We start from the raw sequence: 16,349 nt of genomic DNA on the forward strand, positions 1-16,349 counted from the left end.
TGATAATACTACTGATATACATTTCCATCCCCAAACAATCTCCTTTGTCTCTCACATCCTCCTCGACATCTCTCTCGCCTCCAACCACGAACCAGCCAACTCGTGTCTCTCTTGTTTCCGGCGGAGCTTAGTTCCCTTCAAGTGACAGAGAATACTGAGAAGAATGTCGTGACGGCAATGTAGGTTGTTGGTCGGCGAATCATCCCCTTCCTTGAGACTTGAAAGTTTGGGACTAAGTTACTCAGAGCGCACTGAGAGAGAGAGAGAGAGAGAGAGAGAGAGAGAGAGAGAGAGAGAGAGAGAGAGAGAGAGAAAGGAGCCGGATAAGATTTTTGCCGTATCACCGTTGTTGGCCGCGAACCACGATTGGTCGCTGCTTGCAGGTAATCTCTGCCTTTTAATATCTATGGTTTACAATTTTTTATTTTCCCTTCTTTTTTTTTCCATCAGTTATCGATTTTCCTTTTGCCCTCTATATTTGTTTATTGATAGGTAAATTTCAATCTCAAACTCCCTAAATTCATTATTTTCTTTCTTCTGATCTGACTTTTTGCTTTGATTGTTCACTCCTATCATGCAAACTGATTTTTTTTTTGGTTAAATGCATGGTTATTTGATGGGTGTACTAAATATTCGATTGGATGAATTGACAATCTTGGAGCTTCTCGGTTGAAATTGTCAAAAAATTGATTGTTGCTTTGATCTTAGAGAATTAAACTCGATTTGCCCCTTATTATTTCACTTTCTGTTTAAGCATCTAATGAGAGGATGTATAGGTTCTCCATATTAATGTAGTTCTTTCTTAGTTAAATTCATTGATTCTTGTATCTTCTGTTCCTAGAGTTTGATTCATACTTCTTAGCAAAATTATATGATATGGAGACCTTGTCCCAGATAGCAAAGTCACTAAACTACCTGTATGTGCTTTTGTCTTCTCTGGCATGGTGCTTGTTGGGTTAATACTTAGTAAAGCAGCAGATTATCTTGTTAAAAAACAAGAAATTTTGTTAGTTACCACCTGCATCAAAAAGCTGGAGAAAGGGAGATTTTCAAAGAGCTTGAAAACAACAGAGTGAAATACAAGTTTTCTATGACTCTGATCCTTCTTTTGTTGCTAATATAGGTTGGGACAATTTTGTTATACAAATTTGAGAAGTTGGATCTTGTTGATGGTTTCTATTGTAGTTGTTTTACTATCAAAACTTTAGGATATGGTGATAAGAGCTTTTCAACTGAAATGGGACATGTATTTGCTGTGTTTTGGATATTGACAAGTACAATTTGCATAGCTCAGTTCTTTCTATACATAGCTGAGCTAAATACTAAATGGAGGCAACATTTGTTAGTCAAATGGAATGACATACACAGATCTTGAGGCAGCTAATCTCGATGATGATGGGGTTGAGGTATGTTGAGTTTCCATTGCTTTGAACACAAAAAGAAAAACTTGCACTGAATTTTCTTCCCTCACGATTTCAGTTATACAATGGTTTCTTTATATTCTTTCATCTATATCTTCTAAACTTTACATTCTCCTATAGATGGTTTAGTTTCTCTCTAATGTTCTTTTCCTTTGGTTCAGTTTCTTGATAGTGTTCATCATAGAATGAAATATGTTGCCAAACCAACCAATCAAATAATTGTTAGCAGATCATTTAGCACAATGACTACAAGTTTGAAATATAGAGTCGGACACGTCATTTTTAAAGGGGGGCAGCAACCAGCATCATCAGTGAACCCACCTCAACCACCCAGCCAATCCAACTAAGTTCAGTTGAGGGTTTAATATAGCAGTTTTATTCTTGAACATGAAAGAAAAGTGAGGAAATAACTGAACTCAATGCTTCTTAAAGCATCCTTCATAGCTGTCAAGACTTCTTCCTCTCCTGCATTCCCTCTTGCTCTTTGGATATTTGACCATAACCAAGAGAAGCTTGAGAAGATTAATAGTAAGCTTCATAGTGTAGCTGCCCAAATTTATTATAAATATATGTAGTGGCCAAAATTCAACTAAATTTTATAGAATTATTCTTGATATAATACCTCTAAAGAACTTCAAATAGATGAAACGATTCCCATAAACAACACAAAATTTGTCCACTCACTGTTCACGGAACTGTAGCAAACCTTAGTTTTAAATGAAGCACAAATTAACCAAAATCAGATGCGACCCAAAAAATTTGTGTTGTCTCTGGTAGGGGTTCCACTGAAATTGCAACTGGATAGCACACAATTTTAGTAAGGAAATGTATTCCAAACTGAAAAAGGTGGTGGGGAGTAGGAAGAAAGGGTTCAAACCAGATAAATTACGCTTCATGAAGCTCTGTTTTCACATTCTCAAGGCCACCAATATCAAACTTTAAAGGCATTTCATTTTCCCTGCACTCCCCATCTCTGCTGCCATCTCTGTCTCTCTCATATTCAGCATCCTATCATGATCACTATGGAATGTCTCACAAAATAGCACTTCAACATGATTCTGAAAACAATACATAAATCAAATGCTCTAGATTCATTTGTAAAAGCATTCCATTAGGAAGTGATCATCCATTGTCTCTGATCTTGAAGCAAAAGGGAAAAAGAAAGAAAGAAAGAACACTACTTACTATAACAGTTAGCCTTGAGATTTGAGAAATTAGAAGATTCACATGCTAACCCAAGTTCTGCATAATGTATTGGTTCATAAATGATGATTTAAGAAGGGGAAAGAAGAAGAAGAAGAAGAAGAGAGGACATCAGTTTCTACAGCTCCGAACTCAAAAAGAAGAGAGGTCAATATTTTTCTCTCTAGTTTTAAGTCTATGATGCTAGTGGAGAAGTTTGATGACATTTTAAATAGCTTGTAAAATTCTGAAGGAAATACCTTCATTTTTTACTATTTTTGAAGCCACGGAAGCATTATTCACTTTGCCAGCCCCCATCTTCTCTGATGCAATTGGCATATATGTAGGTTTGCTGTAGGAAACTGCTATAGCTTGCTGGAAGATCATGAAACTGCTCTGAAAAATTTTCAGCGTGCTGTTAATCTCAACTCAAAATTTTCTTATGTCCATACCCTATGTGGCCATGAGTAAGGGCTTTCAATGAACACGGCATTCATCGATGATTAATCTTTGTGAAAGATGTCCGTCCTTTTCCATGGATATGTACACATTCATTTTTGTAAGAGAAATATGAATGCTTTTTTTTATATTGTTGTAAAATGCAGCAGTTAGTGTGCTAACCAAAATTTACTTTCTTGAGACAGATTTTGCTGAAATGTGTGTACTTTGTATTCTTGTTTTTCATTCTGTATGTTATATTCCTTAGCAGACTTGGGATGACAACTTCTTTGGTGTTGCCAAAATGGCTAAAGAAGGCAATATGAGTGCTTCACTTTTTTTTAGAGGTGTGGTTTGAGGACTGGAAGAGCAGTGAAGACATGAACGTTGTTGATGCAGGTGTCATCGTAAATTTATGTCTTCTAGTGTTCTCAAACAATTCTCATGTTGTCTATACTCTATAAACTAACCTTGAGATCCAACCCACCTCAACACCAGTGATAATGTTTTTACATGTTCACTCTGTTAAATGAATATTATTATAATAAAGTCTTGATTTCACGATATCCCATGTCAATTTGTATTCTTTTTCAAGAGTATTGTCATGTTCACTGTATATTCTGTAATTGATGTGTCTTCTTTTTTTCCTTTCTTTTTTTTTATTGAAAATATTGTGACTTTTTTTTTGCCACTTGTCACATGAATTGATGGGTCGAAAATGTTGGTCAAATGACTAGACTCGAGTGGATCATATGATGATGCCTTATTTAGTATCTACATTTTTTTTTTTCGAAGTAAATACAAGGATTTTCATTACAGAAAATTTGACTTGGTTTGTTGGATTTTTTTGCTACCTGTTACATGCGCCAACATGTCATAGGAGAATTGATCCAAATGCCAACCTAAATGGATCTTAGGTTTTCTCCTCTATGATCTCATTAAAATTAAATAAATATTACATGCCAATTGAGTTTTTTGGGAAAGCATTGACTTTTTTTTTTCCATCTTTCACATAAGCTGATGTGTCGAAAATGTTTATTGACCAAATGCGTTGATCCAAATGGATTTGTTGTTGCCTCCGTCATAATTACATATGCAATTTTATGAAATGTTTTTGTTTCATAAGAATAACCATTTATTACTTTTCTACAAAATCAAGTGTTTACATGGAGAAAGCAGTGCCAACAAAAAAAATACAAGCTTTGTAAGATTGGTCAAATTCTTCCCAAATCAATCAAACATATGCAAAGAGCTTAGGCCACCTGAAGAAAAGAAAATATAGGAAGAAATCAATAATTAAATTTTTTTGGCCAATTGTCATTTGAGTTGCCTTGTTAATAAAATTTATTGACCAAATGCCTTGACCTGAGTACATCATATGATGAATTTTTAAGTGCAATCAATTTAACCTAGAGTATACTATACTGGACAACACATGGCTCTTGTGACAAGTGACAAAAAATAAGAGAGATATCACAGTTTTTCTATTAAAAAAAAAATGTGTGTTACTTATTTTAGTTTAAAAGAGATTATAAAAGAGGCAACTTAAGATCCATTTAGGTTGTCATTGGGATCAATTCTCCTAGTTGACATATCCACGCTTGTGAAAAGTGGCAAACAAAAAATCCAATGTACCTGGTCAATTTGTTTGCAATAAAAAAAAATCCACTGGTTTTGTCAACCATTTAAAAAGTTAACAAAGATAATAGATGCGGCATAACTCGATAATCCCTGCCTCCTCTATAATCCTAATTAACTTTATGAAAATAAATATCGATGGTGTTTTTTTTTTTCCACTTTCACATGCATTGACGTGTCAACAAGGGGAACTAAACAAAATACCAACTAGAGTGGCTCTTATGATGCCTTTTCTATAACCCCAATAGGGTAGCCGAGTTGGCAAGGGACCTTCACCTTAGAAAGCATTTGGTTCTGAGTTCAACTCCTCTTAGGCTTACCTCCTTAGGGCCACTCATAGGGGATGTTTAGTGCTCTTCACTGCTTTCGATGAAAGTTGAATGGTTCAGTATGACTCGAGTGGTTGTTGGGTCAATATGGGTCTGTCGGACTAGTCAGGCCAAAGGCCTGGATACCTATCGTTAACCAAAAAAAAAAAAAAAGATACCTAGTTTATTATCCTGGACAAAGAAAAGAATGTAGGGCAAGGTGTCCTACACACTATAGGCTCAGAGACACTTTTCCCAAGAATATATAAAATAAGCACCAATGGGTTATTGAAGGCCACCTCAGAGAAGAAACTGCTGTAACTGAGAATCAATTTGGTTTTATGCCAGGGAGGTCCACAACAGAAGCTATCTACCTCTTAAGAAGACTTATGGAAGTATTTAGAGCTCACAAAAAAGACCTCCATATGGTCTTTATTGATCTTGAGAAAGCCTATGACAGAGTACCTAGAGATCTTATCTGGCATGTCTTAGGGAAGGTGAAGGGTTCTTTAAATTATGTGGATATAATTAAAGACATGTATGAGGGAGTGGTGACAAGTGTCAAAACTACAGAAGGTCAAAGTAACGAGTTTCCAATTACAATTGGCTTATACCAAGGATCAGCTTTGAGCCTGTATCTGTTTGCTCTCATTTAACAAAGCACATCCAAGACCAAGTCCCGTGGGGTATGCTATTCGCTGATGATATTGTTTTGATAGATAAGACTGTGGAAGGGATTAATACTAAACTGGAACTATGGAGATCAAGCTTAGAATCAAGAGGTTTTAGGATAAGCAGAACAAAGACAGAGTATATGATGTGCCCATTTAGCCAGACTATGAGACGTGAGGAAGTGGCGAAATGTGAGGGGCGCGAACTACCACAAAATGACTATTTTAAATATCTGGGGTCAATCATTAGCAAAGAAAATGATATAAAAAATGATGTCTCCCATAGAATTAAAGTGGGATAGATGAAGTGGAGAAGTGCCCCGGGAGTGCTATGTGATAAACGCATGCCTGTTAAACTCAAGGAAAAATTCTACAGGACAGTAATACGACCAGCGATGATGTATGGGGCGGAGTGTTAGGCAATTAAGAAGAGTAATTTGAATAAATTGAGTGTAGCAGAGATGAGGATGTTGAGAGGGATGTGCAGAAAGACCCGGAGAGATAGAGTAAGGAATGATTGTATTAGAAAAGAGTTAGGGGTGGCTCCAATCCAGGACAAGCTCCGCAAGAGCCAATTGAGGTGGTATGGCAATGTTCGACGGAGACCCATGGATGCCCCAGTAAGAAAGTGTGACCAGTTTCAATTACATAGAGCTAGAAGGAGAGGCAGACCTAAATTGACCATTGACGAAGTGGTAAGAAAAGATATGCAGCCGATAGGGATCGATCCTAGTATGACCGTAGATAGAGGTAAGTGGAGGACAATGACCCGTGTAGCCGACCCCATATAGGGGATGTTCCAAGGATGCTGCTTTGACTACTGCTTTAACTTCTTCTTTTTACCTCCTTTTTTTTTTTTTACCTTACCGGATCCTTGTAGCCGATCCCATCAAGTTGGGATAAGGTTATGGTTGTTGTTGTTGGTGGTGGGTTTTCTTATGGAAAGAAGCAACACCTTTTTTTTTTTACATGGATCGACGAGTCGACAGGGGGAGTGATCTAAATGTCCCAAAGTCATTAGAAAATTCAACGAGTCTTGATGGATTCGAACCATCATCTCTTAAGGAATCCCAAAGTGCTCTACTTGTTTGAGCTAATGACTTTGGATAGAAGTGGTGAAATTTGTAGTGTAATTTTATTCATTGCATTGTATAAAACCAAATTATGTCTCTGCATCCACGATCTATGTTCCAAGTAAGGAATAATAGTAAAACATTCATGATCTATTCATCCATTGAATGGATTCATCCACTATTCAACTCCCTTAAGTTAAAACCTATTGAAATTAAAATTATCAATTCCAAATGCAACCACGCATGATACATCTCATAGAGAAAGTTTAAGACAACCTCTTTCATCAACAAACTGCAAAGGGGCATGCCTTAGGAAATTCTGATTTGTTTGCATTTCGTTTGTTGAGAAAAGGCCAAACATTTCAGGCTTCTTCAGTTCATCTGTCCTTACCATAGACCAGTTCATCATGTGAACTCAAAGTAAGAACAAAGCTAAAATTGAGAATCCAAAATTAATTCAAATGCCTTGACTAAAATATGAAAACAAATAAAAACATTTCATTTGGTGGGAGATTCAATAAGATTTAGCACGATTTAGTGACCACTTCCTCTATCTCCTTCTTGTTGGAGATGTACATACTACAAAAAAATCAAAAAAGTCAAATGTATAACTGAATATAGCTTTACTTTCTTCACATCTTTCATTTTACATGGGAAAATGAGTTATTTCTTTACAACACAGGATCCTGGAAAGTGGCTTACAGATACTTCACCATTCATTACACAATTTTGCATTCCTAAACTCTCCACACAGGCGTGAATCAAGTCCCTGTTTGAGATGACTAAGCAAGCTCTAAATTAGACACTGATAATGTCCCAGACTGATCAAAAGCGAGATTCTCAAACTCTTCCAATACAAGTGCTGCATCTTCTTATTTGAACTTCCCTATCTCTTTGAGCATATATATGACAAATTCTACAGCACTGTCAAGAAATTGAACTAAAGAAAAAAGAACATTAGAGAGAAACTAAACCATCTATAGGAGAATGTAAAGTTTAGAAGAGATAGATGAAAGAATATAAAGAAATCATTGAATAATTAAAATTATGATGGAAGAAAATCCAGTGCAGTTTTTTTGGTATTTAAAGCAATGGAAACTCAACATACCTCAACCCCATCATCATCGAGATCAGCTGCCTCAAGAACTGTGTATGTCATTCTCCGGTTAAGAACTCATTTGACTAGCAAATGTTGTTTTCAAGCACTGTTCAATATTTAGCTTAGCTAAGTATAGAAAGAACTGAGTTGTGCAAATGATACTTGTCAGTAACCTAAACACAGCAAATAGATGACCCATTTCAGTAGCTCTAATCATCATATCTTAAAGTTGTGATAGTAGAACAAATGCAATGGAAAGCATCAACAAGATCCAATTTCTCAACTTTGAACAAAAAGATTGCCCCAACCAATATTAGCAACAAAAGAAGGATCAGAGTTGCAACAAACTTGTATTTCACTCTGATGTTTTCAAGCTCTTGGAAAATCTCCCTTTCTCAAGCTTTCTTATGCAGGTGGAGGGCTTTAACTAACAAAATTTATTTAGCTAAGAATTATGAATCAAACACTAGGAACAGAAGATACAAGCATCAATGAATTTAACTAAGAAAGAACTACAGTGATATGGAGAACCTATACACCCTCTCATCATATGCTTAAACAGAAAATAAAAATATACGTGGCAAATCAAGCTTAATTCTTTAAGATCAAAGCAACACCCAATTTTCTGACAATTTCAACTGAGGAACTTCAAGATTGTCAATTAATCACCCAATCAAGTATGTAGCACATCCATCAAATAACCACGCATTTAATTGGAAGAAAAAATCGCTCAAGTTTGCGTAATAGGAGTGAACAATCAAATGAAAAGCCAGATTAGAAGAAATCAAAGAATAAATTTAGGGAGTTTGAGATTAAAATGTAGATATCAAGAACCAAATATAGAGGGAAAAAGGAAAATCAATAACTATTGGGAAAAAAAAAAGAAAAGGAAGGGAAAACCAAAAATTGTAAACCCTAGATGACAAGAGGCAGAGATTACCTGCAAGCAGCGACCAATGGTGGCTCGTGGACAGCAACGGTAACGTCAAAAATCTTATCCGGCTCCTTTCTCTCTCTCTCTCTCTCTCTCTCACAGTGCGCTTTGAGTAACTTAGTCCCAATACTTCAATCTCAAGGAAGGGGATAACTCGCGAGAACTGCCGGAGCAAGGGAAGAAAAACCTGTAGGAACTGGAGGTCAGGGAGGAAATGGGGTTTTTTGAGAGGAAAAGAGGGTTCTGATGTTTAGATTTCTTCACTCTCCACCATACGTATATATAGACTAAGTAATTGTATTTCATACAATTGTATATTGTTTTATTCTAAATCAACACATCATAACTGTGTGTTTCAGATCCTATGGTCGAAAAGAACCCCCTCAAGAGATTCCTAGATGGGGTGACCGACCAGAAAAGCCTAACCCTTTAATATATTATATATTCAATTATTCGTGTTGTTTGTAGAGCGTAGATCGGATTCAGATCCTTTCCAGCTGGGGGTGGCTCTCTCTCTTGTTCTGTGTCTAGTTGGTCCCTTTCCAACCACCTATATATGACTGGAGAGGATCTAAATATGAACAGACCTATGCACAATAGTAAGCTTGTGCAACTGCAACTTAGTGGTCACGGGTTCAAGTTGAGAAATAGTCTTTTCGCGAAACAGGGTTAAGTTGTGTACATTACAAGCATTAATGAGAGCTAAGCCATTTTGTTTGTCACTTTACCTTATTTTAATTATACGAAGTTAAAGGAGAGGGAAAGATAGACAACTATACTAAAATTTGGATCTCACCCTTTTGTTTGTCACTTCGCCTTACTTTAATTATACAAAGTATGAGAGGAAGGGATTGACAACTATACTAAAATTTGGGTCCCACATAACCTGCCATGTTGTATATACAACTTAAACTCTATAGTGACAAGAGCCTCGTATACTGGTATGCCTTTTATTTATTTATTTATATTGGTTGGTACTTTGCCCTTAGTTAAATTATACAAAGTTTAGTCTATAATTAATTAATTATGAAAGGGAGGGATGGCTTTTACACAAAAAAAAAAAAAAAAAAAAAAGTGGGGGGTGGGGATGGACAACTTTATTAAAATTTGGATCTCACCTAAAGTGCCACATGGCATATACAACCATGTCTTTGCTGTGTAGAATTAGAATGCAACTAGAAATGAAATGCAATTGTTAACCATTGCGTCCATGGTAGAAATTTATAAAATATTTATTTGGGAACCCAAATTTTGTATGCCCATGATAAGAAGCTTTTCCATGCCCGCTAAAATGTCAACAATTGTCACATGGCAAATTAGGCGGACCCAAATTTTGTGGACAGATATACCTATATATAATCTTAACATGTTGAATCATTGAACAATATGCATAATTAATCAACATTCAATTATCCGTCATATACCTAGATCTATACATGTTGTTCCTCCACAACCGCTCTCTCTTGTCTTCTGTCAGTAGTATCTACTCTCTTGTCTACACAATTGTTAGGGTTGAAAATTGATGAATATTGATATTGTTACCATTATATAGACTAAGAACAAAGACCAACCCTGAAACAACGAACAGTTGATGCCTCTCCTATAATGGGCTCAATTGTTAATGGTCCATACATAACAAAACAGACTATGTACAATATATAATGGGTATATTGAAGCCATTATCCACTAAGGAGAAAACCTCTCGCATAGGGCTTATCCAACCATGGCTATCAATCAACTCCTATTCACTAATCCATACACATACAATGATTAGATTCTAGCCCACATAAAGAAAACATTACACTACTCACATGTCAAATTTCAACCTATCAAAGTTTTCCACGTGGAAAAAGTAGAGCTTTGAGAATCTAGGGCGATGAAAGAGTGCACAACATACTATTGTTGGAGTAACATAGACATGCATTGACATACGTGGGTGGGTGTTTTGGGAAAGCATATTCTTTCTCATATGTGTGCAAGTTTATGTGAAAACATAACTACAGAGTATGTGCAAAATTAATAACACGTATAAAACAAAACAAGTTAACTACAAAAGAAGAAGAGGATGACATCAAATTTTAACATAAAAAACCCTTTTGTATGAACCCTATGAAAAATCTCTGGTTCCTCAAATGCTCTGCTCTTCTTTTGATCGTCTTTGCCCAAAAGATTTCTAAAATTCTTAAATTGTAATATGAGAAAAAGGGGCATCTCTGGTTATTTAAAGTCGATATAAGGCTTTTGGGGTTTGTTCTTTTGTTCGTCTCCACCAATAGAATGGATAGGAAAGGTTTGCATCACTATTTTAAGTGAGTTCATCTTTTGATTCTGATTCTGGCTAAGCGAAGAGAGTTCATCTTTGGATATGATTGGTTAAGCGAGGAGGATTCATTTGATTCTGTTCTTCTGTTTAAACATCAAAGAAGCCAATGATGTGAGATGTTCAGCGTTCAAACTTTGAGGAAGAGATGTTTTCCATCGAAAGCATTGCACACAATTATAATCGGATTTCCTTCGGCATTGAATGTACTGGTTTTTTATTCAACACACCAAGGAATGCACCCGAGCTGATCGGTGCAAGGATATCAAGTTCAATGTGGACAGTTTGGAGCCCATACAGTTGAGTCTCACGCTCACATATGTATATCGTAATCTCCCTCACTCTGGTGGTGTTTGGCAATTTAATTTTGATGATTTTGATCCCGTCATCAACTTTCCCATGACTGTACGAGATGAATTACTACTTCAAATGAGATTGATATAGAAAGAACAAGAGAGAAGGATTTTCCTTCTTACCTTTAGGATAATTTGGTACTTTTACATATTTTCAACCTAGATCAAAATTAGATCATTAAATTTACACATACACTCTTTCTCTCATTTAGATTTTTGGAAACTAACATAAATTCCATATATCCGTGTTTTCCAAGCAAATGGAGTTTCAAAAATAGAGAGAGAGAGAGAGAGAGAGAGAGAGAGAAGTAGAGATAAGGAGAAAAAGCTCTAGTTCTTTAAAGGCTCTGTTCTTTTGATCGTCTTCACCAAAATATTTCCAAAATTCTTAAATTGTAATCCGAGAGAGGGAAGCATCTCTGGCTTTTCAAAGTTCCACATAAGCCTTTCGGATTTTGGTTTCGTCTCCACCTATAGAATGGATACGAGAGGTTTGCATCACTATTTTTAAGCGAGTATATCTTCTTATTCTAGCTCTGTTTGAGCGATGAGAGTTCATCTTCTGATTTTGATTTTGACAAAGCGAGTTCATCTTATAATTTTGGTTTTGGTAATCAAGGAGAGTTCAACTTTTGATTATGATTTTGGTTAAGCGAGGAAGGTTCATCTTCTGGTTCTGTTCTTCTGTTTGAACATCAATGGATCCAATGGTACGAGATGTTTGGAGTTCAAATTTTGAGGAATAGATGCTTTTCATCAGAAGGATTGTATACAGCTACAATTGGATTTCCTTCGACACTAAATTTCTGATTTTTTGCGCCACACACTAAGGAATGCACCCAAAACTTATCGGTACAAGGATATCAAGTTCAATGCGGAAAGCTTGAAGCCCATACAATTTAGTCTCACATTCACAGATGCATATGGTAATCTCTCACTCTGGCGGTGTTTGGAAATTTAATTTTGAAGATTTTGATCCCGCCATCGAACTTCACGTGATTGCATCCAACGATTTACTACCTCAGAATGGGATTGATTCGAAAAATAATAAGAGAGCAGGAGTTTCCTTCTTACCTTTATGACATTTTGGTTCTTTTACATATTTTTAATTTAAATCAAAATTAGATCGTTAAAAGTTTACACACACACACTCTTTCTCCTTTCAATTTTTGGAAACTAAAATCAATTCCATAAAGTTGGGTTTTTCAAGCAAATTGAGATTCCAAAATAGAGAGGGAAGCAAAGATAAGGAGAAAAAACTCTTGTTCTTCAAAGGTTCTGTTCTTTTGATCGTCTTTGCCCAAAGATTCCAAAATTCTTAAATTGTAATCCGAGAGAGAGAAGCATCTCTGGCTCTTCAAAGTCGCACATAAGCATTTCGGGTTTTGTTCTTTTAGTCATCTCCATCCATAGAATGGATATGGTAGGTTTGCATCATTATTTTTAAGCGAGTTCATCTTTTGATTTTGGTTATGGTTAAGCGAAGAGAGTTCATCTTTTGATTCTGATTTTGACTAAGTGAGTTCATCTTTTGATTATGATTTTGTTAAGCGAGGAGGGATCATCTTTGGATCTGTTCTTCCGTTTGAACATCAATAGAGCCAATGATATGAGATGTTTGGCATTCAAACTTTGAGGAAGAGATGTTTTCCATCGAAAGCATTGTACATAACTACAATTGGATTTCCTTCGAACTGAATTTCAAAGTTTTTTGTGCAACACACCAAGAAATGCACCTGAAACTAATCGGTATAAGGATATCAAGTTTAATGTGGCCAGTTTGAAGTCCATACAGTTCGGTCTCATGTTTTCATATTCATATGGTAATCTCCCTCACTCTGGTGGTGTTTGGCAATTTAATTTTGATGATTTAATCCCCCTGATACCTTTACGTGACTGCATCCGATGAGTTACTTCGGAATGAGATTGATATGAAGAAGAACAAGAGAGAGAGATTTTCCTTCTTACCTTTAGGACATATATGTACTTTTACATATTTTCAACTTAGATCAAAATAAGATCGTCAAATTTACACACACACTCTCTCTCTCTCTCCTTTTAATTTTTGAAAACTAAATCAAGTCCATAAAGTTGTGTTTTTCAAACAAAACGAATTTTCAAAATAGAACGAAAAGCAGAGATCATGAGAAAAAGCTCTGGTACTTCAAAGGCTTTATTCTTCTTTTGATTGTCTTCGCCCAAAAGATTTAAAAATTTGTCAAACTATAATCTGAGAGAGACAGAAGCATCTCTAGTTCTTCAAAGTCGCACATAAGCCTTTCGGGTTTTGTTCTTTTGGTGGTCTCCACCCATAGAACGGAAACCAGAGGTTTACACTGCTATTTTTAATCATTTCATCTTCTAATTCTGGTTAAGCGAGGAGAGTTCATCTTTTGATTGTGATTTTGATTAAGCGAGGAAGGTTCTAGTTCTGTTATTCTGTTCGAACATCAACGGAGCCAATGATATGAGATGTCTGACGTACACTTTGAGGAAGAGATGTTTTCCATCGAAACAATTGTACACAGCTACAATCGGACTTTCTTTGACACTGAATTTCCTGGTTTTTTGCACAACGCACGATAAGGAATGCACCTGAAACTGATGGGTACAAGGATATCGACTTCAATGTGCACAGTTTGAAGCACATACATTTCATTCTCATGTTCATAAATGTGTATGGTATCTTGGTATCTCCCTCACTCTGTTGATGTTTGGCAATTTGATTTTGATGGTTTTGATCACATCATTGACATTCACGTGACTGCATCCTTCGAGTTATTACTTCGGAATGGGATTGATATGGAGAAAAACAGGAGAGGAGTTTCTTTCTTACCTTTAGGACATTTTGTTACTTTTACATATTTTCTACTTAGAACAAAATTAGATTATTAAATTTACACACACACACACTTTCTCTCCTTTCAATTTTTGGAAACTAAAGTCAATTTCATTAAATCATGTTTTCCAAGCGAATTGAGTTTCCAAAATAGAAAGAGAAGCAGAGATTAGGAGAAAATTTTGGTTCTTCAAAGGCTCTGTTCTTCTTTTGATCGTCTTCGCCCAAAATATTTTCAAAATTCTTAAATTGTAATCCAAGAGAGAGAGAAGTATCTCTGATTCTTCACAATCACACATACATTTTTTTTAGTCGTCTCCAACCATAGAATGGATACGAGATGTTGGCATCAATATTTTAAACGATTTCATCTTCTGATTGTGGTTTCGGTTAAACGAGGAGAGTTCATCTTCTGATTCTGATTTTGGTTAAGCGAGTTCATCTTCTAATTCTGGTTTTGGTTAAGCGAGGAGAGTTCATCTTCTGGCTTTTTTCTTCTATTTGAACATCCATGGAGCAAGTGATACGAGATATTTGGCGTATGAATTTTGAGGAAGAGATGCTTTCCATTGAAGCATACAGCTACAATCGGATTTCGTTCGACGCTGAATTTTCAAGTTTTTAAGCAACACACCAGGAATGCACTTGAAACTAAACGGTACAAGGATATCAAGTTCAATGTGGACAGTTTGAATCCCATACAGTTTGGTCTTATGTTCACAGATGCATATGGTAATCTCCCACTCTGGTGGTGTTTGGAAATTTAAATTTAATGATTTCTACCCCGCCACGACCTTCACTTGACTGTGTCCGTCGAGTTACTACTTCAGAATGGGATTGATTTGGACAACAACAAGGGAGAAAGAGTTGATATTAAAGCATTCTCGGCTTGGTTCAGGAACATCATAAGGTGTGAAAGCCATAGGATTCAACTTTTTTTACGTTTCATGGGGTTCATGATATTGCTTACTCCATCAAGGTCTTGAATGTAATTAAACTGATGCTAGGTTCGCTCCAAGAGTTCATGACTATAGTTGGAGCATTTTTTTTCCTCGGCTTTATGATCTGAAAGTTATGACTAGGCTCTGTCATGGGTTGTTTGTTAGGTGGAGAGTTGGGGTTAGAAAGTCAAGCTATGATACTTGAGGTGAAACAGATTGGAGAGACTCATCAAGCGGATTTTGATAGCTTGATCACGAGCAATGTGTTCCAAAGATGAAGAAGGTTTATCAATTGGTTGAAAGTGCTTACTGAGGTTATCTTTATGGGATTATTTTTAAAAATAGAAGGTGGCTTCCACTTCTGCCACTAGGGCCCCACCTCATCACCCCCGTTTGTTCGAAATAGATATTATCATGAACCCTGCTCTGGGACAGCAAGTAGTTCACTTAGGCCGTGGTCTCCTTGTCATGCATTAGTTCCTACTATTCATGTCCCACACTTTTAGTCCAATTTGCACCATGCAAATGTAATCTAAGCATTTTACAATTGTAATATTGATTTGATTAATGAAGAAATTGAGATTCTTTTGCTCTTTTACTGCTTATAAATTGCTTCCTTAATTCTTTACAGTTTTCCTAGTGTTATTGGATTGTATAGTTAAAAAAAGGGTGTACTGTTTGAGATTTAAAATGTAACCGCAAGCGTACGGATCAGTGTAGCTACGGGTCGAACACAGAGAGAGCAGCCACTTTATTTTTTTATTTCTTTTAATAATGCGAAAGTGAACCGATTAATGATTGTGATCTAATTCTAATTACCGTCCTAAACATATGTATCTAAAATAACGTCCTAACCATTCGTCATCTAAGAATTTAAAGACGCAAGCCACGCAATTAAAAAAAAATAAATAAATAAATAAAAGAAAAAAATACTGAAATAAAAATAAAGTAAAAGAAAGGGGATAAAGCTAGAGAGAGACTCACAAGTAGGTTTCTCTACTTAGCCCGAGGGATGCATCATAATATGAGCTTCCTTACTTGACCAGAGAGTCACTCTTACAAGGGTTTCTCTACTTGTCTTTAGGGAAAGGGAGACAATTAAAATAAAAACAATAAATTGATGGTTCTATGG

At 36.0% G+C, this 16,349-nt stretch overlaps 3 pseudogenes; 2 read left to right on the forward strand and 1 right to left on the reverse strand.

Moving 5' to 3' along the window:
• Positions 1 to 875: 875 nt before the first annotated feature.
• Positions 876 to 3,399, forward strand: LOC122093004 (annotated as a pseudogene).
• A 4,093-nt stretch (positions 3,400 to 7,492) lies between these two features.
• LOC122093005 lies at positions 7,493 to 8,261 on the reverse strand (annotated as a pseudogene).
• Positions 8,262 to 14,787: 6,526 nt separating this feature from the next.
• The window catches only part of LOC122093006, a 3,684-nt pseudogene continuing 2,122 nt past the window's right edge, over positions 14,788 to 16,349 (forward strand).

Source organism: Macadamia integrifolia, chromosome 11 (genome assembly GCF_013358625.1).
Source record: "Macadamia integrifolia cultivar HAES 741 chromosome 11, SCU_Mint_v3, whole genome shotgun sequence".
NCBI classification, from domain to species: domain Eukaryota; kingdom Viridiplantae; phylum Streptophyta; class Magnoliopsida; order Proteales; family Proteaceae; genus Macadamia; species Macadamia integrifolia.